Raw genomic sequence first — 23,888 nt, 5'->3', positions numbered from 1 at the left:
TTAAAGTAGTAAGCATGTATTTTCATTTCTTATATTTATTTGTTGTAGTCTAATTATCTCAATACGTAATTCAGCAGATTTTTTTTGAAAGTCCACATTGAGCAGTTCCCTTTGCACCTGTAAAAAGAAGACAGTACCCTGTTGAAAATATCCAACTGTCATCTTTTTGTATCTAACATGGCATCCGGTCCCATCACTTCATGGGAAATAGATGGGGAAACAGTGGAAACAGTGTGAGACTTTATTTTTGGGGGCTCCAAAATCACTGCAGATGGTGACTGCAGCCATGAAATTAAAAGATGCTTACTCCCTGGAAGAAAAGTTATGACCAACCTAGATAGCATATTCAAAAGCAGAGACATTACTTTGCCAATAAAGGTTTGTCTAGTCAAGGCTATGGTTTTTCCTGTGTTCGTGTATGGATGTGAGAGTTGGACTGTGGAGAAGGCTGAGCACTGAAGAATTGATACCTTTGAACTGTGGTGTTGGAGAAGACTCTTGAGAGTCCTTTGGACTGCAAGGAGATCCAACCAGTCCATTCTGAAGGAGATTAGCCCTGGGATTTCTTTGGAAGGAATGATGCTAAAGCTGAAACTCTAGTACTTTGGCCACCTCATGAGAAGAGTTGACTCATTGGAAAAGACTCTGATGCTGGGAGGGATTGGGGGCAGGAGGAGAAGGGGATGACAGAGGATGAGATGGCTGGATGGCATCACTGACTCGATGGATGTGAGTCTGGGTGAACTCCAGGAATTGGTGATGGACAGGGAGGCCTGGCGTGCTGCAATTCATGTGGTCGCAAAGAGTCGGACACGACTGAGCAACTGAACTGAACTGAAAGAACAGTATCTAACAGCCTCAGCAGCTCAGCACATGTGTCTATTTCCCTACTACTTTAGATGCTCTTTGATGAGTTTGTCCAGTATTTCCAAATGTTTGAACATGGTGGGGAGTGAGAGCATCCCTGGTTTAGCTTCCCAGGAATCCTCAACACCATCTCCCTGGGCAAGGAGTAGTTAGGCCTAAGTCAGGACTTAAAACTACCCCACTAATGTGTTCCAGCCCTAAGATTGCACTTTGGGAGGGACTGTAGGAACAGTTAGAACTGGACATGGAACAACAGACTGGTTCCAAATAGGAAAAATAGTACGGCAAGGCTGTATATTGTCACCCTGCTTATTTAATTTATATGCAGAGTACATCATGAGAAATGCTGGACTGGAAGAAGCACAAGCTGGAATCAAGATTGCCCAGAGAAATATCAATAACCTCAGATATGAAGATGACACCACCCTTATGGCAGAAAGTGGAGAGGAACTAAAAAGCCTCTTGATGAAAGTGAAAGTGGAGAGTGAAAAAGTTGGCTTAAAGCTCAACATTCAGAAAACAAAGATCATGGCATCCGGTCCCATCACTTCATGGGAACTAGATGGGGAAACAGTGGAAACAGTGTCAGACTTTATTTTTGGGGGCTCTAAAATCACTGCAGATGGTGACTGCAGCCATGAAATTAAAAGACGCTTACTCCTTGGAATGAAAGTTATGACCAACCTAGATAGCATATTGAAAAGCAGAGACATTACTTTGCCAACAAAGGTTCGTCTAGTCAAGGCTATGGTTTTTCCTGTGGTCATGTATGGATGTGAGAATTGGACTATAAAGAAAGCTGAGCACCAAAGAATTGATGCTTTTGAATGTGGTGTTGGAGAAGACTCTTGAGAGTCCTTTGGACTGCAAGGAGATCCAACCAGTCAATTCTGAAGGAGATCAGCCCTGGGATTTCTTTGGAAGGAATGATGCTAAAGCTGAAACTCCAGTACTTTGGCCACCTCATGAGAAGAGTTGAGTCATTGGAAAAGACTCTGATGCTAGGAGGGATTGGGGGCAGGAGCAGAAGGGGATGACAGAGGATGAGATGGCTTGATGGCATCACTGACTCGATGGACATGAGTCTCAGTGAACTCCGGGAGTTGGTGATGGATAGGGAGGCCTGGCGTGCTGCGATTCATGGGGTCGCAAGGAGTCGGACCCGACTGGGCGACTGAACTGAACTGTAGGTGAATTCTAAATATTTCTCAGTTCCCTTGAGGTAGGGTGACCACATACATGTCATAAATAATGAGGTCTGCTTACTCTCTTTAGAACACCGAAACTCCAGGTTTGGACAAAGAATTCATTTACTCTAGGTGTATAAAGTGAATCAGACAGATCTGGAAATAATGTAGCCATTTTAAGTTTTCAACATCCTATATTTGGTAGAAGCATAATTGATACTTTTGAGAGCAGATGGAAATATTACAGGTCTTCGATGGTTGTACTGCAAGTCCTAAGTACTCTAAAACTGGGATCCTGTTCATTTAGGGGAAGTTTGACCCTCAGTCCAGGAGCCTGGGCCTTTATTTGTCCCTTCCAAGCCTTAGCACTGCAGAAGATGCTGATTCTTACAGAGGTTAATTCTTCAGCACAATCCACACTGATGTTACATGAAACCTGTCTGGATTTTCTCTGGGATCTGACTATAGGTCATATTTCTGTCCCTTTATTATTGAGAAACTAGCATTTTGTCCATCGGACTCTGCCCACACCCATCTAGACTTACCTTCAGCATGTGCTCCAGCACTTCTTCCTGCTCCCTTAGAAGCTTTTCTCTTTCCATCATGAACTTCTCTTTCAGTTGGGCTATACTTTCCTTGTGGCTTCTCTCTTGTGCCTCCATTTTTTGCTTCTTATCATTCAGTTTCTGTATTAGCAGATCCTGTTTCATCTCTGCTGCTTGTCTTTTGGTATATTCCTCTGTTTCACAAGAGTTTTAAACAAAGAACAGTTATGCTGAGCTATACCTTCCTGAGCTCAAAGACTAAAATGATATTAAATTGGTGGGAAGGAGTCTGACTGTTCCTGCTATCACATCAGACAACGTGCTTTGGTATATGATGTAGACACACTGATTGCATGTACATACAACCCAAACTCCCTTGTTTATTTCCACATGTAGCAGAGAGGATCCACAGAAGAAGAGGAAGCTCTAGTGTCAGAAAGTGTTTCCTCCCAAACCTGCCAAACGGCAGCACAGGAGCCACCTTCCTCTCTGAGAGAGCAGTCCTCCCTGTACCTGCCATGGCTTTGTCCGCATCCGTGAGGGCCTGGTCTGCCTGCAGGATGGCTGCCTCTACTCCTGCCCGTGACTGCAGGAAGCTCTGGAGGATGTGCTTTGCCTGAGGCAACAACAAAGAACAAAGACTTGCCAGGCAACGTCAATATAGCATCTTCCTGGGGAAATTATTGTTCAGTGAACCTACAGATTTCTTTGGGATGGTTTTGGTCACCTCCTCCTGTTCAATGTTACACACCTCCATCCATAGCTCTTCAGGCACTCTGTCTAACAGATCTAATCTCTTGAATCTATTTGTCACCTCCACTGTATAATTACCAGGGATTTGATTTAGGTCATAGCTCAATGGCCTAGTAGTTTTCCCTCTGCAAGGGAGAAAGGTAAGTATATACCAAACTGAATGCAGAGTTCCAGAGCATAGCAAGGAGAGATAAGAAGGTTTTCTGACATGGACAATGCAGAGAAATAGAGGAAAACAATAGAATGGGAAAGACTGAGATCTCTTCAATGAAATGGGAGATATCAAGGCAACATTTCATGCAAGGAATGGGCATGATGAAGGACAGAAGCAATAAGGACCTAATCAGAAGCAGAAGAGATTAAGAAGATGTGACAAGAATACACAGGAGAACTATACAAGAAAGGTTTCAATGACCTGGATACCACTTTAGGTGTGGTCACTCACCTAAAGCCAGACATCCTGTACTGTGAAGTCAAATGGGCCTTAGGAAGCATTACTACAAATTAGTGGAGGTGACAGATTCCAGCTGAGCATATTTAAAATCCTAAAAGATGATGCTGTTAAAGTGCTGCCCTCACTACATCAGCAAATTTGGAAAAGAACAGTGGCCTGGAAAAGGTCAGTTTTCATTCCAACCCCAAAGAAGGGCAATGTCAAAGAAGGTTCAAACTACCACACAATTGCGCTCATTTCAGATGCTAGCAAATGCTCAAAATCTTTCAAGCTAGGCTTCAGCATTACATGGACCAGGAACTTACAGATGTATAAGTAGGGTTTCAAAGAGGTCAAATTGCCAACATTTGTTGCATCACGGAGAAAGCAAGGGCATTGCAGAAAATAATCTACTTCTGCTTCATTGACTATGCTAAAGCCTTTGACCGTGAGGATCACAACACAGTGTGGAAAATTCTTCAAGAGGTGGGATTACCAGTCCACCTTATCTGTCCCTTGAGAAATGTGTATTCAAATCAAGAAGCAATGGTTAGTTTGAAACAAACTGGTTCAAAGTTGGGAAAGGAGTATGTGAAGGCTATATATTGTCTCTCTGCTTATTTAACTGACATGCAGAGTACATCGTGTGAAATGTTGGGCTGGATGAAGCACAAGCTGAAATCAAGATTGCTGGGCAAAATATCAACAACCTCAGATATGCCTGTGATACCAATCTAATGGCAGAAAGTGAAGAGGAACTAAAGAGCCTCATGAGGGTGAAAGAGGAGAGTGGAAAAAGCTGGCTTAAAATCTAACATTAAAAAAAAAAAAAAAACTAAGATCATGGCATCCAGTCCCATTGCTTCATGGCATATAAAAGGGGAAAAAGTGGAAGCAGACAGATTTTATTTTCCTGGGCTCTAAAATCACTGTGGATGATGAGTGCAAAAAATGAAATTAAATATGCTTCTTCCTTGGAAGGAAAGCTATGACCAACCTAGACAGTGTATTAAAAAGCAGAGACATCACTTTGCAAAAAGAGGTATATAGTCAAAGCTATGGTTTTTCTAGTAGTCAAGTACAGATGTGAGAGTTGGACCCTAAAGAAGGCTGAGCACTGAAGAACCGATTCTTTCAAACTGTGATACTGCAGAAGACTCTTGAGAGTCCCTTGGATAGCAGGAGATCATACTAGTCAATCCTAAAGGAAATCAGCCCTGAATATTCATTGGGAGGACTGATGCTGCAGCTGAAGCTCTAATACTTGGGCAACGTGATGTAGAGAGCTGACCCACTGAAAAGGACCCTGATGCTGGGAAAGACTGAAGGCAGGAGGAGAAGCTGGCAACAAGATGAGATGTTTAGGTAACATTGCTGACTCAGTGGACATAAATTTGTGCAAACTCAAGGATATGGTGGACAGAGAAGCCTGGCATGCTGCAGTCCATGTGATTACAGAGTCAGACATGACTTAGTGACTGAACAACAGCAACGACCCTCCAGGTTTGACCCTGTAAATTCCTCACCTTTCTTCAGACCCCAAAATGGTTATAGATGCCAGAATTATGTGCAGCTGTAAAAACACTCATCCTCCACTGTTTGCAACTGCTCTAGCTGCACATTGCTTTCGTTCTGACTCATGCTCACTCACCCTTTCTTTATTAAGTTATCATTTATTGTCATTTCAACTTGTAGCTTTTGCCTCCTTCTCCAGGAAGCTTTCTTATGCTTTATTCTGAGTTCTGAATGGCTGCCAAGAACCTAACAGCTACCCTATCAGCACTACCACTTGATAGATATGTGACATTAGGTAACTGAGTTCCTTTCCCTTATGTCATACTTATCAATTTTGTAATGAAGATGATAGCAGTATCTAATCTATATTATTCTGAGGACTAAATCGATGGTCTAACCGAAACACCTAAAGACACTGGAAGTAGTGAGTGCTCAACATACGTCAGTCATCATCACTACCACTACAATCGTCCCTGTCACTATCTCTATCAGTGTGTACCTGTATGATAATCACTACCACCATATCCAATGGCTATTTATGTGTCCTCAGGTAAGATTATAAACTTCTTGAGAACAACAACTTTTCTTTAATTTCCCCTACACTTTGCAGAAAGTCCATTTTGGGGGTACTCATTTAAAATTTTTATTATTTTATTTTTTACACAATTTTTAAAGGTTATACTCTATTTATAGTTAATGCAAAATATTGGCTATATTTCCTGTATTTTACAATATATCTTTGTAGCCTATCTTACACCCAGCCACTTGCACCTCCCACCCTCACTCCTATATTGCCGCCATTCCACGTTAGTAACCACTAATTTGTTCTCTATATCTGTGAGTCTTCTTCCATTCAGTTATAATAACAAGTTTGTTGTATTTTTTGGATTTCACATGTAAGTGATATCATACAGTATTTGTCTTTCTCTGTCTGACATTGCTTTGAGAATAATGCCCTCCAAGTCCATCCAGGTTGCCACAAATGGCAAAATTTCATTCTTTTTGATAACTGAGTAGCATTCCAGTATATGCACACTCCACATCTCCTTTATCCATTCATCTGTTGATGGACACTTATGTTGCTTCCATGTCTCAGCTATTGTAAGTAATGCTGCTATGAACATTGGGATGCTGGTATCTTTTTGATTTAGTGTTTTTTCAAAACCTATTACAGTGTTTGCTAATTGAAAGGAATGTTCTCTTTCATCTAGATTCTTGATAATAGATCCTGTCTTTGAGAAGAACTAGTTTTTTTTTTAAAGAAAGTGAAAGTGTTAGTCACTCAGTCATGTCCGACTCCTTGTGCACCCATGGACTGTATGTAGCCCATGAGGCTCCTGTATCCATGGAATTGTCCAGGCAAGAATACTGGAGTGGGTTGCCATTTCCTCCTCCAGGGGATCTTCCCAACCCTGGGATTGAACCTGGATCTCCAAGCAGCTGCCAAATTGTGGATATAAAAACTAAAAGTGTAGCAATACCACCATGCTCTGCTTTCTCTACAAAAATGGTGCTATGGTCTTAGAATTTCAAAAGAACCAGCAAAGACACTTTGACTCCAATCTTCTGTTCTTTCCCAATCCCCTTACTCCTCACCTTAACTCCTTTCCTGGGAATGAGTTTATAGTTCTCTTCAAACCTGTTCCTTGCTTCTAAGTAGCGACGGTGTCCTCCAGGGACAGAGAAAGTTCCTTCTGAAATACTCTTCATCAAGGGGTCTGAAAGCTTCTTAAGCTCAGCCTGACAATACTTAACAGATGCTTCTTCATCTTGCAGCAAGAAATTTTCTTTCTTTTTCTTGATCATGACCTGTCAAGGAAATGAAGAGAAATTCAGTAGAAAGAAGCTGTTAGAAGAGAAGGTCCAACTGTGATCCTCTTGAAGGAAGCAGTCGCACAACATCAAGGCACATGAGAAACAGAATAATAGATACAAAGTCAGGAGACTAGTTTTAGCTCTAGATCTGACCAACTTTCTGTGTGACTTATAGGAAGTCTCTAAACGCTGTTGGCTTAGTCTCAATATCTGTGAACTGATGGATTGGCAGCTGTGAATTCCATTGTTCTTTAACAGTAAGAGGATTAATTGTGATCCACCCATCAACAATGAAAAATGGAAAGCTCAATTATGACTTGAAGTAGGGCTTCCTATGCAACCTAGATGCTATAGCTAAAGATATATATTAATACATAGCGAATCAATTGCCTAACTTAATGAGTTAAGTATACACAACAGAATTTTGAACTCTTTCTGAATTGTTGCTTCATTGAGGGGTTGAGTGTATGAAAATATAGGAATTTTATTTTTCACTTTTGTACTTATAACTATAATTGATCTGATTTTCCTCTAAGATTTTTTAACTGGGAGGATGGACAAAGGTAGACTAAAAGACAAAGTTTCTGCAAATATGCCAATGGTAAGCAGAATTATGATCACCAAGGATTTTCTCCCTGGTATGCACATACCTGGACCTGTGAGTAAGTTGAACATTGATCATATGTTTCTGTTCAGTTGAGTTGCTCAGTCGTGTCCGACTCTTTGAGACCCCATGAATTGCAGCACGCCAGGCCTCCCTCTCCAACACCAACCCTGGAGCCCACCCAAACTCATGTCCATTGAGTCGGTGATACCATCCAACCATCTCATCCTCTGTCGTCCCCTTCTCCTCCTGCCCTCAATCTTTCCCAGCATCAGGGTCTTTTCAAATGAGTCAGCTCTTTGCATCAGGTGGCCCAAGTATTGGAGTTTCAGCTTCAACATCAGACCCTCTAATGAACACCCAGGACTGATCTCCTTTAGGATGGACTGGTTGGATATCCTTGCAGTCCAAGGGACTCTCAAGAGTCTTCTCCAACACCACAGTTCAAAAGCATCAATTTTCAGCGCTCAGCCTTCTTCACAGTCCAACTCTCACATCCATATATGACCACAGGAAAAACCATAGCCTTGACTAGATGGACCTTTGTTGGCAAAGTAATGTCTCTGCATTTTAATATGCTGTCTAGGTTGGTCATAACTTTCCTTCCAAGGAGCAAGCAACTTTTAATTTCATGGCTGCAATCACCATCTGCAGTGATTTTGGAGCCCAGAAAAATAAAGTCTGTCACTCTTTCCACTGTTTCCCCATCTATATGCCATGAGGTGATGGGACTGGATGCCATGATCATAGTTTTCTGAATGTTGAGCTTTAAGCCAACTTTTTCACTCTCCTCTTTCACTTTCATCAAGAGGCTCTTCAGTTCTACTTCACTTTCTGTTATAAGGGTGGTGTTATCGGCCTATCTGAGGTTATTGATATTTCTCCCGGTAATCTTGATTCCAGCTTGTGCTTCATCCAGCCCAGTGTTTCTCATGAGGTACTCTGCATAGAAGTTAAATAAGCAGGGTGACAATATACAGCCTTGACGTACTCCTTTTCCTATTTGGAACCAATCTGTTGTTCCATGTCCAGTTCTAACTGTTGCTTCCTGACCTGCATGCAGGTTTCTCAAGAGGCAGGTCAAGTGGTCTGGTATTCCCATCTCTTTCAGAATTTTCCACAGTTTATTGTGATCCACACAGTCAAAGGCTTTGGCATAGTCAATAAAGCATAAATAGATGTTTTTCTGGAACTCTCTTGCTTTTTCAGTGATCCAGCGGATGTTGGAGCTGAAACTCCAATACTTTGGTCACCTGATGAGAAGAGTTGACGCATTTGAAAAGACCCTGATGCTGGGAAAGATTGAGGGCAGTAGGAGAAGGGGACGACAGAGGATGAGATGGTTGGATGGCATCATCTACTCGATGGCCATGGGTTTGGGTGGGCTCTGGGTTGGTGATGGACAGGGAGGCCTGGCATGCTGCAGTTCTTGGGTTCTCAATGAGTCAAACCGACTAAGTGACTGAACTGAACTGAACTGAATGGTTTAGTGTTTTTCCCCACTTTCTTCAATTTAAGTCTGAATTTGGCAATAGGGAGTTCATGATCTGAGCCACAGTCAGCTCCCAGTCTTGTTTTTGTTGACTGTACAGACCTTCTCCATTTTTGGCTGCAAAGAATATAATCAATCTGATTTGGGTGTTGGCCATCTGGTGATGTCCATGTACAGCATCGTTGCTTGTGTTGTTGGAAGAGGGTGTTTGCTATGACCAGAGCATTCTCTTGGCAAAACTCTATTAGCCTTTAGATTATGTTGTATAGCGTAGGATACTTTAAAAAGTAGAGATGACCCTAGTGGACATTATCTAATCACTTAAGTCTTTCACATGTAGTCTTCTCCTGTTGGTGGCAGAAGAAGTAATCAGAGAGATTAGAAAGAAAAGAAGAATACAGGGCACCATTGCTGCCCAAAGATGGAACAGGGTGGTTATCCAGAGCCCATATGAGTGCTGAAGAAAGATATAGTCACATATTTACATGCAGGGATGACAATGTGGCTTATACATGGTTTAAATTAAACTTTATGCTAAATACAATAATCTGTTTGTGGCCTATCAAGCATGCATTTACATCTGCTTCAATCATTAAAGGAATATATTTAAAAATCAAAATGGAATAACTTGTGCAGAAATTCAAAACTAAGCTTGGTGGCCATTGTGGATGTGGTTTCAGGCATGTTTCTGCATCACTGAAAACTTGAATCTCCTGAACTTTATCACACTCAAGGATGCCACCATCCATTCCCAAAATAGTATCTGCTATCATAGCAACTGGAAGGTGAAAACTTATGGTCTCAAAGACCCCATTGTAAATAGGCAATGGTTTCAGACTCCAAACAATCTTTTAACAAGCACTCTTACTTCTTTCCAACTCCAGTCTTAATTCTTAACAAATACTGCAGGTAGTTTTGTGGGTTTTGCCTATATTGAGGGTTTTGCAGCCCCCCCTCCCTGCACCCATTTTGGAGTCCAGTGGAGCACAATTCAAATGCTTCTTGTATGTGTATCTTCAGGGCTCTAGTCCTCATTTGGCTCAAATCATGTTCTTCTTATCCTATGATAAACTGTTTGCTGTTTATTCCTGGGAGTATTACTAAGCCCTTTGAGCCTTTTCCCCTTCCATCTTGTTGTACACAGAGCACATCACCTGTACACCCTGAGCTGGAATCTAACCTGAAGAATTTTGAGCTGATAATTGTGTGTTGTTTTAAACAGTTAAGTACAGGGTAATTTGTTTACAGTAGAAAATAAAGGGGCCAGCTTTTAGGAAAAGGGATGGAATAGCCTGTAGAATCCTGTCTTTCACATGAATCTAAACTCCTTTTACAAATGAGAAGCATGAATACCACAGGTAAAAAGCAGGAGCCTAAGCATGTTTCTAGAAGAAAAGGTATCAGGAAGGCTATATTCTAGGCTACATTACCAGAAGTTTCTTCTGGAAATCCTTCTTTTCATCCTTGACAGAGTGCTTCATGAAGACTGCAATGGCTTCCTTCTCACAGGCTGCGTGCACCTCCAGCAGCTCCTGGAGCGTGTCTGTGGGGAGGCTCAGTCTCTTGGTCATCTGCTCACTGTAGTGGCCAGCTGCCTTCTGCACGGCTGCTGAGTTCTATAGCTGAGCCAGAGTTGTCACCGCGTTCTCCAGACAAGGAACTGATCCACTGTTGCTGGCATTTACGTAGGCCTCCACCAGAGTCCCCAACCCTGAATAACACATTATATTTTGAAAATAAACAGAACATTCTCCCTTGTTTTATGAACTTTAGATCAATAGTCTTAAAATTACTAAAGTTTATTGACTTTGAGGTTTTCTTTCTTCTTTTTATTTTCCTCATCTTCATCCTTATCTTCATCATTATATCCTCCACCGTCTATAACTTTCTTATAGTAACATCACTGTGTCTCCCATTCATGCTATTTTATAGTTCTCAGTTCATCACAATCCAGTATTAACTGAATTATCTCAAACAGTATGTTCAAGGTTCTCCTGTAACACTTTTCCCATTGTAATAAAATACAAAGAACTTATATATATATGTGAGCAAACTGCATATTTTGTGAACACTATTTCCAAATGAAAATGTAGTGCCACATGCAAAAATGTCAAAAATTTCCAGACCATGATACAAACTTTAAAGCAAGCAGCCCCATCTCAGCACAGGGCACTAAGTGACTGCCCCATTGACATGAGTATGAAGCCAGCACTACATAAGATTATATTTAGACTTCTTTCTCAGACTCTCAATGAGTTTACATGGATTCATGACCTACTACTTATTATTGATTCATGTAAATTCACAGAATACCTTGCATATCCTCACTAGAAACACTTATCCACTCAGTGGTTCATCACCATAAATATGTGTATCCTTAACATATCTTTAGTGTAATATTGGGGTGGCCAAAATGTTTTATTGGGTTTTTCCAAAATATCTTACTGAAAAACCTGAAAGAGCATTCTGGCCAACCCAACAGTTTCATGAGATCTGGTATGCTTCAAAAAAGTCTCATAAAGGGCAATTTTAATGAAGAAGCATGCATTTCTATGTGGGGATGAATATCCGATTTTCCAAATTATATAGAGAACACAGTTAGTAAAGAAAAAAAAGAAGAAAGCAGCATTATTGACAATCCCAGAGAACATTTACAACTTCAACTCCACCACACATTCCTCAACCACTGTGAATCACAGAGAGACATGCTGTAGCAAAGGAGGCTCACTTTTCCCAGTGATAGTGATTCCCTCTTTTAAGGTCTTGGTCTTTGCATGGGTATAGATATATGAGCAGAAAACTTTTGACTGCTTCTTGAAATTCTCATCCAGTTCGTTGTCTGGTATTTCCTCAAGATGGAGTAATTGTTTCCTGTTACTTGCAGGGCGGTCAAAGATGAAACACTTCCGTTTGGGAAAGAACTTCTTAATACACTCTCTGGGTAAGTTGGAATTTTGAATTTGGTGATTTTCATCTGCAAAAGCGGAAAAGAACAATCAAAGAAGAGACAGACTCTTGGTAAGGGTGCTGAGGACTTTGATTTCCAGGAATTTTTGCAATCATTCTAATGCCTATGCCTATAAATCTTTTCTATTTGAAAATCAACCTTACACTAATCTACCATCAGTTCAGTTCAGTTCAGTCGCTCAGCTGTGTCCGACTCTTTGTGACCCCATGAATTGCAGCACACCAGGCCTCCCTGTCCATCACCAATTCCCACAGTTCACTCAAACTCATGTCCATCGAGTCAGTGATGCCATCCAGCCATCTCATCTTCTGTCGTCCTCTTCTCCTCCTGCCCCCAATCCTTCCCAGCATCAGAGTCTTTTCCAATGAGTCAACTCTTTGCATGAGGTGGCCAAAGTACCGGAGTTTCAGCTTTTGCATCATTCCTTCCAAAGAACACCCAGGACTGATCTCCTTTAAATGAACTGGTTGGATCTCCTTACAGTCCAAGGGACTCTCAAGAGTCTTCTCCAACACCACAGATCAAAAGCATCAATTCTTCTGCACTCATCTTTCTTTATAGTCCAACTCTCACATCCATACATGACCACTGGAAAAACCATAGCCCTGACTAGACGGACCTTTGTTGGCAAAGTAATGTCTCTGCTTTTGAATATGCTATCTAGGTTGGTCATAGCTTTCCTTCCAAGGACTAAGCGTCTTTTAATTTCATGGCTGCAATCACCATCTACAGTGATTTTGGAGCCCCCCAAAATAAAGTTAAATAAGTTAAAGTTATCTACCATAGAAACTCTATTTTTATACTGAGCCAAGATTAAAGGAAATACTTTTGGGGAGGATAAAGAACTGTTTATACCAACTGAACAAACTTTTGTTTTCCTCAGCCATTGCATAGTGTGCACTGGATCAATTATTTATTAGGTGCTTCTTGAAAGTTAAGCCAATCCAAAATCTGTCAAAAACACTATTTTGATGTTACAGTCTCCATTTCAGACATGAAAAGTGACGGTGGAAATAAAGATATTCACAATATATCTGGGAAGGAAATCACATTGGGAACAAATGATATACAGGAAAGAAACGCTTTATAAAATGGAAAAAAATGCACATTCTATAAATATGTTTTGAGATTACTTTAGCATACACAATCTCATGGTTAGATTGGCCTAAACGAAATCAGGACACTCCATCAGTGCTCTGCAATACTTTCTATCGGATGTGACAGTATCATACAGAGGGATTTGGGGCATATATCATCAGTTCAATAAATATTTATGGAAAGGGTAAGTATATGATTAAACAAAGTCAATATTGCTTCTAGGTACCACCTATTATTCTCTCTGCTAAATATAATCTGAGTAACCAACTTAGTATATGAATATGACATATACCATGTAAGAGAGGTTATATGTGGCTCAATCGTAAAGAATCCATCTGCCAGTGCAGGAGACATGATAGATGTGAGTTCAATCCCTGGGTATGGGAGAACCCCAGAGGAGGAATTGGCAACCCACTCCACTATTCTTGCCTGGAAAATCTCAAGGACATAGGAGCCTGGCAGGCTACAGTCCATAGAGTCAAAAAGAGTCAAACATGACTGAGCAACTGAGCACAGGAGCATGCATGTACATATGGTGTAAGTCTCTAGAATGAAGAGTATGATGTTATGAGAAAGCCTTTGAAGTCTGATAGTCTCACTGGAAGGATGTAGCAATGCTTTTCTTTTGACTGAATTAGAGTATAAATAGTTTCTCTATTAAGAATATATCTAAATAGGGTAATAAAAAACACTCTGTGAAATGTATCAATATTTCACAAACTAATCCTTTTATTTACCTTATGATTCTACATCTACCAGTTTCAATTTGATGGGTTATTTTTCTCAAACAGGAAAAAAGAAGCACTTAATATATGATACAATATGTGAGACTTTTTCTGCATATTAACTTTTCTAAAATCGTTTGTTTAATACTAGATTCTAAATTTCCTCAGTGAGCTTATACTCTGGCCTCTGAAGTTCTTCCAGTAACAATAATGACTGGAGCCACCCACCAGTCATTCACTAGACACCATTAGCATGGCCTCATTCCAACCCCAAATTAAGAGTGACATCAAGTGCTGAATATCAGGGCTCTTGATCCCACTTCCTACTGAGCTTTCTACCACCTTGCCCCTGTTCTGATACCTGGAATCAACTTCAAGGCATTCTCCAGGTACTCATCTTCAGTGATGGGGTTTCCATCAAACTCCAGCTCCAGCATGAAATCCTGCACAGTCCAGACAAAGTCTGGAAAGAATCTCACAAACTCGACTGAGTCCTGTACATCATCAGAGATGGGAGATGATTTGATTCTGATCAGCTCTGTTAATTCAGTCACATAGCTGGGATCTTAGGTAAGGAAAAAGAAGCACTCTCCAACAAAATTTCCAGATCCTACCCCAAAGCAAGTTTTACAAATATTCTCTTTTAAAATTTGCCCCATTTTACCATCTCATCAATCAACAGAATGGAGTCATGGAAAAGGAGAAACGGTGTCAGTTGCTATTCCCATAAACTCAATGAAATGTGCTAGTTCAGCTCTGGAAGGATACTGCAGCTGTTCCAGGGCCTGGTGGTTGATGGTGCCCATGCTGTTGTAGATACAGGTACTGCTCAGGAGCACGGCCAGGGCAAAGATCCATGAGTCATTTTTGGAGTCACCCTAGAAAGTACATTACAGGGTGAGGACACTACTCATGCTCTCATTCAATTGTTCATTTGCTGTTACAGCAGACTGTAACTCAATAGGAAGGCAAGCAACATAAATTTTCATCTCAGTTCAGTTCAGTGGCTCAGTCGTGTCTGACTCTTTGCGACCCCATGGACTATATGCAAATCTTTCTGGTGTTGATATTGACCCATCTAAGATCTTTTGTGTGATTAGCTATTAGCAGAAGTGAATGACATCTTATATATGTTTGAATGTTTCCTATAGCACCTGGAACATAGAAGTTTTCCAGTAGAAAGTGGACAAGGATTCCTTTGCAACATTTTCTAGATCATGATGGATATTAGGAATAGAAATACTAATCAATTAAATTCAACTACTAACTGTTCATCTAGATAAAGGAGACACTCATTTGCTTACTTGAATATAAAGTTCCACATAATAATCCCTACCCTAGAGAGATGGCTTTCTGGAGGGTCAGATATATATGGGAACATACATATTTATCCACGATGATAAACAACTCAGTGTGGAACCAAATATGTTGCTGTAATAGACAAAGGAATAATACCACAAAGACAGAAAAAAAAAAATACTCTGTGCATTCAGAGCCAAGAGTGATTGTGTCTTACAGTGATGTGATGACATGAAGTTGAAAAGAACTGAGCATTAAAGAATTGACAGAAACTTCCCTGATAGCTAGTTGGTAAAGAATTTGCCTGCAATGTGGGATAGTAAAGAATCTTCCTAGAATGCGGGAGACCTGGGTTTGATCCCTGGGTTTCAAAGATCCCCTGGAGAAGGGAAAGGCTACCCAGTCCAGTATGCTGGCCTGAAGAATTCCATGGACTCTATAATCTATGGGGTCACAAAGAGTTGGACACGACTGAGGGCTTTCATTTCAGGAACCATGCAAGTGGAAGGACCCACAGAAGCTGATCATGATTGCCAGAAATTGTGGTTATATAGAGGTATTACCAGGTTGTTTTATTTGGCTGAAGTGGTGTTACCCATGTAGTAGTAGATAATGAGGTGGAAAATGATATTCACAACAAGTCATGAGTGACTTTGGAACTGATTTATATGTATACTGCCCATTCCAGAATTCTTGGGCTTCCCTGGTGGCTCAGATGGTAAAGAATCTGCCTGCAATACAGGAGACCTGGGTTTGATCCCTGGGTCCAGAAGATCCCCTGGAAAAGGGAATGGCTACCCACCCCAGTATCCCTGCCTGGAGAATTCCGTGGACAGGGGAGCCTGGCTGGCTACAGTCTATGGGGTTACAAAGAGTTGGACATGACTGAGTGACTAACACTTTCACTTTTTTCACTTTTTTTACATTACAGATACTGAGACCAGCAAGTGGTTCTGCTGCTATCAGTGTGCAGTTTGCTGTGCACTGGTTTATGGCAAGTGAGGTTAGATAAAGGAGGCAGGTTATGCAAACTACAATCTATTATGAATCATAGACCATCTTGGGTTGACACTAATATGATTACTGAATAAATTAAATTTTAATTTATAATTCAGAATTCATGAATTCATGTCCTAGCTGTTTTATGCAGTGATGAAACCCAAGATTCAATGCTCCTATATTTAATTTAGATGCAGATTAATACTAATAAGGAGAAAAAAACTGATTGTAACTAACACTAAAGTCAAAATCTCTAAAATTATCCCATTTACAAAGCTTTTCAGTTACGAGTTCACTGACAATGCCCAGAGCCTTGGACTAAAATGTTCCTGGTATAGAAGGAAATTTTCTGGAGATTTAAAATATATATATATATTTATATATATATTTATATATATATAATAGACTTTTGTTAAATAGAGTTTTAAATTTTATTTATTTTTAAAAATGTTATTTTATTAAATATATTTTTTATTAAAATAGATTTTTATTCAGAGAAACTCTATTTCATGGTTTCTACTTACAACCCCATCAACTCCACAGCTCTCAACTAGTAGAGCCCATTGTTCCCATGGGTTATAGCTTCTACTGGACTATAACTATAGTCTTTCACCACTATAACTGGTGGAAGACTGGTTATCGTCTTCTGACTATAGCCAGACTTCCACCAGTCTAGCTTTCACCAGATTTCCCAAACTAACAACTGGTATAGGTTATCACTTTGTGTAAACATGGTTCCGTGTGCTGATAACACTGCATATTTCTAACCTCCCCAACTGAGCTCTGGGCCTTTAGCTCCATCACTCTGATACCTGTTGCATTTAACAAAAAGCCCTGGGATTCAGATACCCAATAAATATTTATTAACTTGTATCTTTCATCTCCCCTGGAGGAGGTCATGGCAACCCACTCCAGTATTCCTGCCTGGAGAATCCCCATGGACAGAGGAGCCGGGTGGGTTACAGTCCATGTGGTTGCAAAGAATCCGTCACAACTGAGCAACTAAGCAACAGCACAGCACATTTTTTGTCTCAGTGCTGAAAATAAGAAGATCTATCTATAATAACCAAACTATTGAACTTATTATAGAATAAATTCAAGCAAAGGATTTTTAGCCTCATTATTCACAGTTTTATTTGCATAATTTGATTGGGACATGTCATAAAAATTGAACAGAGGTGGGAAATTGAAATGTAAGTAGAGTAAGGAATAAAGAAGATTCCCCGCCTTACCTTTTCCATATCACCCAGACCCTCAGTGTCCAGAAGGACCAGGGTGTGGTTCTCCTTGGAGGGGTGGGGCACACATCACATCCAGATTCCCTTGGTTTCAGACTGCACTGTGGAGCCCAGACAGAAACCTGCACAGAAAGAGGAGGAAGCAACGCACAGTAAGACCAGAGAGTTCAGGCTACCCAGGGGTTGCTTTGGGTGAAATGGTTGGAATGTGAGTGCCTGGGTTGGGGACAGGTGTTTCCATTTCAGCAAGGACAAGTGCTACACATACTCAGGACCTTCCCAAGAAATATTTAATGTCCCTTATTCACCTTCTAACATTAGTGGCTCATACTGTGTCACATTAAGAGGTCAGTGTAAACTCTGTTAACCTTTCTAGTTATCTGATATTGAAGAGCTCCCATATCCTCCCCTTTCTGATGGAGTCCCACCAGTACCAGTAGGAGATCAGGAGTAAGCCTCCTGTTCCCCTGGCTTCCACCCTCATGAGCCACGTTGTCCCAGCGCCTCTGTTCCTCTACCTTGACCACATCTCCTTTTGTTTAGCTCCATCTAGTAGCTCTGGTCTTTGTCACATTCTGGAATCCATTCATTGCTTGCTTCTTCACACTACAGAAGATACAAAGGCTACATGGCCATTGTTCCTGCCACCCTCTGACTACTTCTGCATCCTTCATTGATTCCTTTTGCTCTGCTTGTTCCTTTGTGATTGTTTCTTCATTAAACATCTTGATTTACCCCTTAAGTGACTGCTATATGTCCTTCCAGGACCTGGACTGATATAGCACCTCTTGATAGATTTGTTTTTCCTTCCCTTCCTCCCTGTATTTTCCTCATTTCTGTTCTCCTCTTCAATAAATGATGAATTCTTCATTCATTGACTCAAGGTTGCTGATAATACAGCAGTGAATCAGAAAAGACCCATGAGAATTGTTTGCCCTTCTTTCTAGAGTCTTAAAACAACTGAGGGAGATTCTGTGTGTGCTCGGTCTGTAGCCCACCAGGCTCCTCTGTCTGTGGGATTTCCCGGGCAGGAATATTGGAGTGGGCTGCATTTCTTCCTCCAGTTCATGTTCCTCACCCAGGGATCTAACTTGAGTCTTGCATGGTTGCTGCATTGCAGGCAGATTGTTTACCGCTGAGACACCAGGGAGGCCCAGAGGGAGATTATGTGAGGTATATGCCTAAAAGCTTCAGGCAGTGCATCTTATCTACAGTGCAAGATTTTAAGTGCCCACCAGATGCCCATGGTCCCTTCAATGAGACTAGAAATGGATATGATGATATCCCTAGTGGGGCATGGTTCAGCATGGCTCAGGCCGTTCAATGATCATATCCTGTGTGTTCTGTTCAGAGAGGATATAACACCTGAGGTGATCTGCACTCTTCTACATCATGATGGCTTTTCACTGTTTGCCAATTAATACAGAGAAATATAAGCTCCCATTTCCCACAGGGAGAAAAGACAAGGTATAACTGGGAATCATTGCTGTCAGTTATGTGAGGTAAAGGACAGACAAAGAAGTCACCGCAAGGGCAGAGTGCAGTGACTTGCTTCTGCTCGTGGACTTTGACTGGGCACCAATTTTGTTTCATTTTTGGTTTCTGTCTTCTTGTCATACAACTGGAGTGGTAGAGTCACAATTCAAGTTCTTTAAAACATAACTAAGTGAGGGATTTCCTTAGTAACAGAATTTGTTGTTCAGTTGCTCAGTCAAGTCTGACTCATCACAACATCATGGACTGCAGCAAGCCAGGCTTCCCTGTCCCTCACCAACTCCTGGAGTTTGGCCAAGTTCATGTCCATTGTATCAGTGATGCAATTCACCTCCTTATTACCTGATGTTATCTCAAATAGAATAAAAAGAATGTTGTTGAAACACCTTGATTGTTCAAACACTTTGACTGATGACCTTTCTCACAGTTTTCAAATCTTTAATCACTCATAAATGACATTTTAAGTAATATAGCCTGACAGAGAAACCAGTCCTCCCCTGACTAGTTGTCAAGAGTTTCTCTAAAAGAAAAGCAAATATAAAATATTTTTATTTGAGGCCAATGGAAGATTGCAAAGCAAAAAGAGGAAGAAAGGAAGAAAATAAAGTAAGAGAGATAAGAGACAGAGTCTGAGAGAGACATTGAGAAATTGTTGAGATTCTTAGATTTTAGTTGGCTGAGGTTATACTATCCAATCATGCTGAGACACTGAGCCACATAAGAAGGCATTAGGAAAGAAATGGTGTGTAGTTTTCTTAGACAGCAATATCCAAGACATTGGCAGATTGTCCCTAAAATCAATAAGAACCAAGCAAGCAACTCGGTAGAAAAAGAAAGATTTCATGAAATTCGAAATGTAAAGAGTAAATTAATATGTTTGTAGTAAGGCAAATAACATGCAACTGTATAGGCACCAGATCAGCGAAAGTTAAAATAAGTCTTTTACCAGATTTTTTTAATGATGTGGAGAATTCCAGTTACTGCTAATAAGCACATAAATTGCATATAAAACTTCAGAAACTGTTTGATATTGTCTTGAATGCCTGAAACTATATGGACTCTATGACCCAGCAGCTACACTTCTGAGTATATCACACAGGGGTAGCTAGTGTACATGTGCACCAGGATAGACACAAGAATATTCATGACAGCAGAATCCATAAAGGTAAACTACAGATAATAACAGTGTTCATCAACAATGAGTGAATTCTTCTATCCTTTGTCAATAGCATACTATAAAGTAGTGAACAAAAATAAATTACAGTCAATATGACAAACTAGATGAACCTTATAAACTTCTTGTTGAGCAAAAAAAGCAAGACCCCAATTAATGGCACAATTTAGTTCCCCTTGTATTAAGTTCAAGCTATGTTTTACAACCTGGGTGTGGCTCAGCTAGTAAAGAATCTGCCTGCAATGTGGGAGACACGGGTTTGATCCCTGGGTTGGGAAGGTTCCCTGAAGAAGGGAAAGACTGTATATTCCATGGGGTCACAAAGAGGTGGACATGACTGAGCAACTTTCACTTCATGTTTTACAAATGCAGAAACATAATATGAAGCAATTTTTTAAAAGGAAGAGTGAAAGAATACCCCACGAAAATCAGAACACTGGTGAAGTCTAATGAAGGTGTGAGAGGACATAACTTGGGATTTGGGGAGTTGAAGTATTTTTTTATCTCAATAGTGATTAGACAGATGATTACATTATGTTTATCAATTTTATAGTATTTATATGTGTATATTTTATGCACCATTCTGTATGTGTTATAGCTGATAGTAGGAAAAAGAGAAAACAAAAGTATAATTTACCAAATTTTGGAAATAAGCAAATTAAATGAAGTGAAAAAGGTGGGTGGTAGCCCCATTGAGATATGGGTTTTACAGAGATTCATCTGTCTGTACTTCCTTCTATCCTTTTTAAAAAACAGAACATGTTGAACAACATTTGTGTGCTACCTGAAATGACCCCATGGTTTAGGGCAAACGTGGTGAAGGAGAAGGGAAGGGAATGATTGTTGAAGATGAGCTCCTGAGCAGATGGTTGTGGATAGGATCAGGACGAATGAGGTAGATTTTTGGATGAGGTTGGGAATTCTCGATTACTGGATAAAAGAGTTAACATTGTGGAGGGATGGATTTGAAGTTATAAATTCGGTGGTGAGAATTTAGGCATTTTCTTCAGTAGGGAGTTAGGCTCTTCATTAACATGACCCTAGAGGAGGAGGATCAGCAGACTGTGTTATCACTGCTTCCAAGTAAAAGGTCTTGAACAACACTCACCATGGTTCTGTCCTGCCAGGCGGTTCATCGGGTAGGACTTCCCCGTCCGATAGAGCCCTGCGATGGTCACTGCCACCACAGGCTGAGATATCTGTTCGAGAATCTTCAGTGCTCTGGGGTTTACTAGCAGCTGATGGTTCTGGTTTTCTGCCAGAGAGATAGGGTCCATTATGATGGACCCAGATGCCACTGGAAACTGTTACCCAGAGGAACAATTCAGTAAAACATAAGATCCACAAGTCATCTCCCATGGTGCACATCAGGCTTCTGCTTGTGGAACCTGTACATCAATTCTCTATTCTTTGTATGTTTCTAAACGGTAAGTATTTAGCCTAGTGTGCTAAGGCCTGCACACGTGAATTATGTACATTTCCTCATGGATCCTTAATGAACCCTAAAGCAACCTGTCCATGGGAGACATGCAGTGAATAGAATGAGAACACAAAGCACTGATGATGAAGCCTTGAGAACACAAGCATTTAGGGGGTATTAGAGGCAGATGGGATATGAAGGGGATGAGTGACCAGACACCATTTCTGGAATTCCGAATGATTTGGTCACTCAGTAATTGCACAAATATTTATTGAGAAACTACCATGTGCTGGACACAGTTCTAGGGGCTCAGAAGCAAACAGTGAACAAAATGGAGACAAATCCCAGCGTCATGGGCTCTATTCTAGAGGAGACCGATAATAAAGTAAAACCAAAATTGCTGTTGTTGTTGTTTTGTCGCTACGTCTTGTCCAACACCATGTACAGTAACCTGCCAGGCTTTTCCGTGTACGGGATTCCCAGGCAAGAATACTGGAGTGGGTTGCCATTTTGTTCTCCAGGGGGCACTTCCTGACCCAGGGATCAAACCCACGTTTCCTGCTTGGCAGGTAGATTCTTTACCACTGAGTTACCAGAGAAACCGCCCCCCACCACGACCCCAAACAAAACATATATGTGTATATTAGGGGATGGGAAGTGATCAGAAGGAAAGGATAAAGGAATGGCCTATAGAGCACTGGGGGTTGAATTTATGTCATCAGTAGCCAGGGAAGACCGTGCCAAGTAAGGAAAATGAATGTAATCAATGATTTGACGAAGACAGATGGATGCAGGGAATCAGTGGGATCTGGAACAAGCTGGAAGAGCGAGTGTGGGAAAAAAATTGAGATAAAGAACATAGCTGTCTCTCAAACACAAAAGGATAGACCTTTAATGTGGCTACTCAAAGTTGTGCATGTACGAATTAATTTATTAGCTGAAACACATCTACCTCTGTTTCATTGACTACACTAAAGCCTTTGACTCTTGGGTCATAACAAACTGTAGAAAACTGAAAGAGATGGGAATACCAGACCATCTTATCTGTCTCCTGAGAAACCTGTATACAGGTCAAGAAACAACATTTAGAACCTTGTATGGAACAACTGACTGGTTCAGGATTGAGAAAGGAGTATGGCAAGGCTGTTTATCGTCATCCTGTTTATTTAACTTATATACAGAGCACATCATGCAAAATGCTGGGCTGGATGAGTGGCAAGCTGGAATCAAGAATGCTGAGAGAAATATCAACAATCCCAGATATGTGGATGATACCACTCTAATGGCAGAAAGCAAAGAGGAACTAAAGAGCCTCTTGATGAAGAGGTTGAAGGAGGAGAGTGAAAAAGCCAGCTTAAAACTGACTATTAAAAAACGAAGATCATGATACCTGGTGAAATCACTTCATGGCAAATAGAAGGGGAAAATATGGAAGCAGTGACAGATTTCCTCTTCTTAGGCTCTAAAATCACTGCAGGTGGTGACTGCAGCTATGACATTAGAGGACAATTGCTTATTGGAAGGAAAGCTATGACAAACCTAGGCAGTGTGTTAAAGGCAAAGACATGAGTTTTCCAACAAAGGTCAGTATAGTCAAGGCTATGGTCTTTGCAGTGGTCGTGTGTGGATGTGAGAGCTGGACCATAAAGAAGACTGAGTGCAGAATTGATGCTTTCAAACTGGTGCTGGAGGAGACTCTTGAGAGTCTCTTGGACAGCAAGGAGATCAAACCAGTCAGTCTTAAAGGAAATCAGTCCTGAGTAGTCATTGGAAGGACTGATGCTGAAGCTCCAATAATTTGGCCTCCTGATGCAAAGAGTTGACTCATTGGAAAAGACCCAGATGCTGGGAAAAACTGAAGGCAGAAGGAGAAGAGGGTGACAGAGGATGAGATGGTTGGATGGCATCACTGGTTCAATGGACTTGAACTTGGGCAAACTCAGGGAGATGGTGAGGGACAGGGAAGCCTGGTGAGCTGCAGTCCATGGGGTTAAGAAGAGTCGGATGAGAAGAGACTTGGTGGCTGAACAACAACAACAACTAGGAAGAGATTTACTTATGGCACCATGTTTCTTTGAAAGTAGGAACCCCCACTAAACCTCTAGGTAAATGTGGACATCTACCTTTCTGGGGACACATGCTAACAAATTCCTTCCCATATCCCAACCTGAAAGACTATGCCTTGAAAAGAAATGAAGTATTGCCCAGTCCAGAGTGAGGCAGAGGATGAGTCAGGGGTTTCATCTTAGTCAAAAAGATGTA

At 40.9% G+C, this 23,888-nt stretch overlaps 1 pseudogene; it reads right to left on the bottom strand.

Moving 5' to 3' along the window:
• Positions 1-21,498, bottom strand: LOC129656440 (guanylate-binding protein 6-like; annotated as a pseudogene).
• Between the last annotated feature and the right edge of the window lie 2,390 nt (positions 21,499-23,888).

Source organism: Bubalus kerabau, chromosome 6 (genome assembly GCF_029407905.1).
Source record: "Bubalus kerabau isolate K-KA32 ecotype Philippines breed swamp buffalo chromosome 6, PCC_UOA_SB_1v2, whole genome shotgun sequence".
NCBI lineage: Eukaryota > Metazoa > Chordata > Mammalia > Artiodactyla > Bovidae > Bubalus > Bubalus kerabau.
This window is presented reverse-complemented; position numbering and strand designations above follow the sequence as displayed.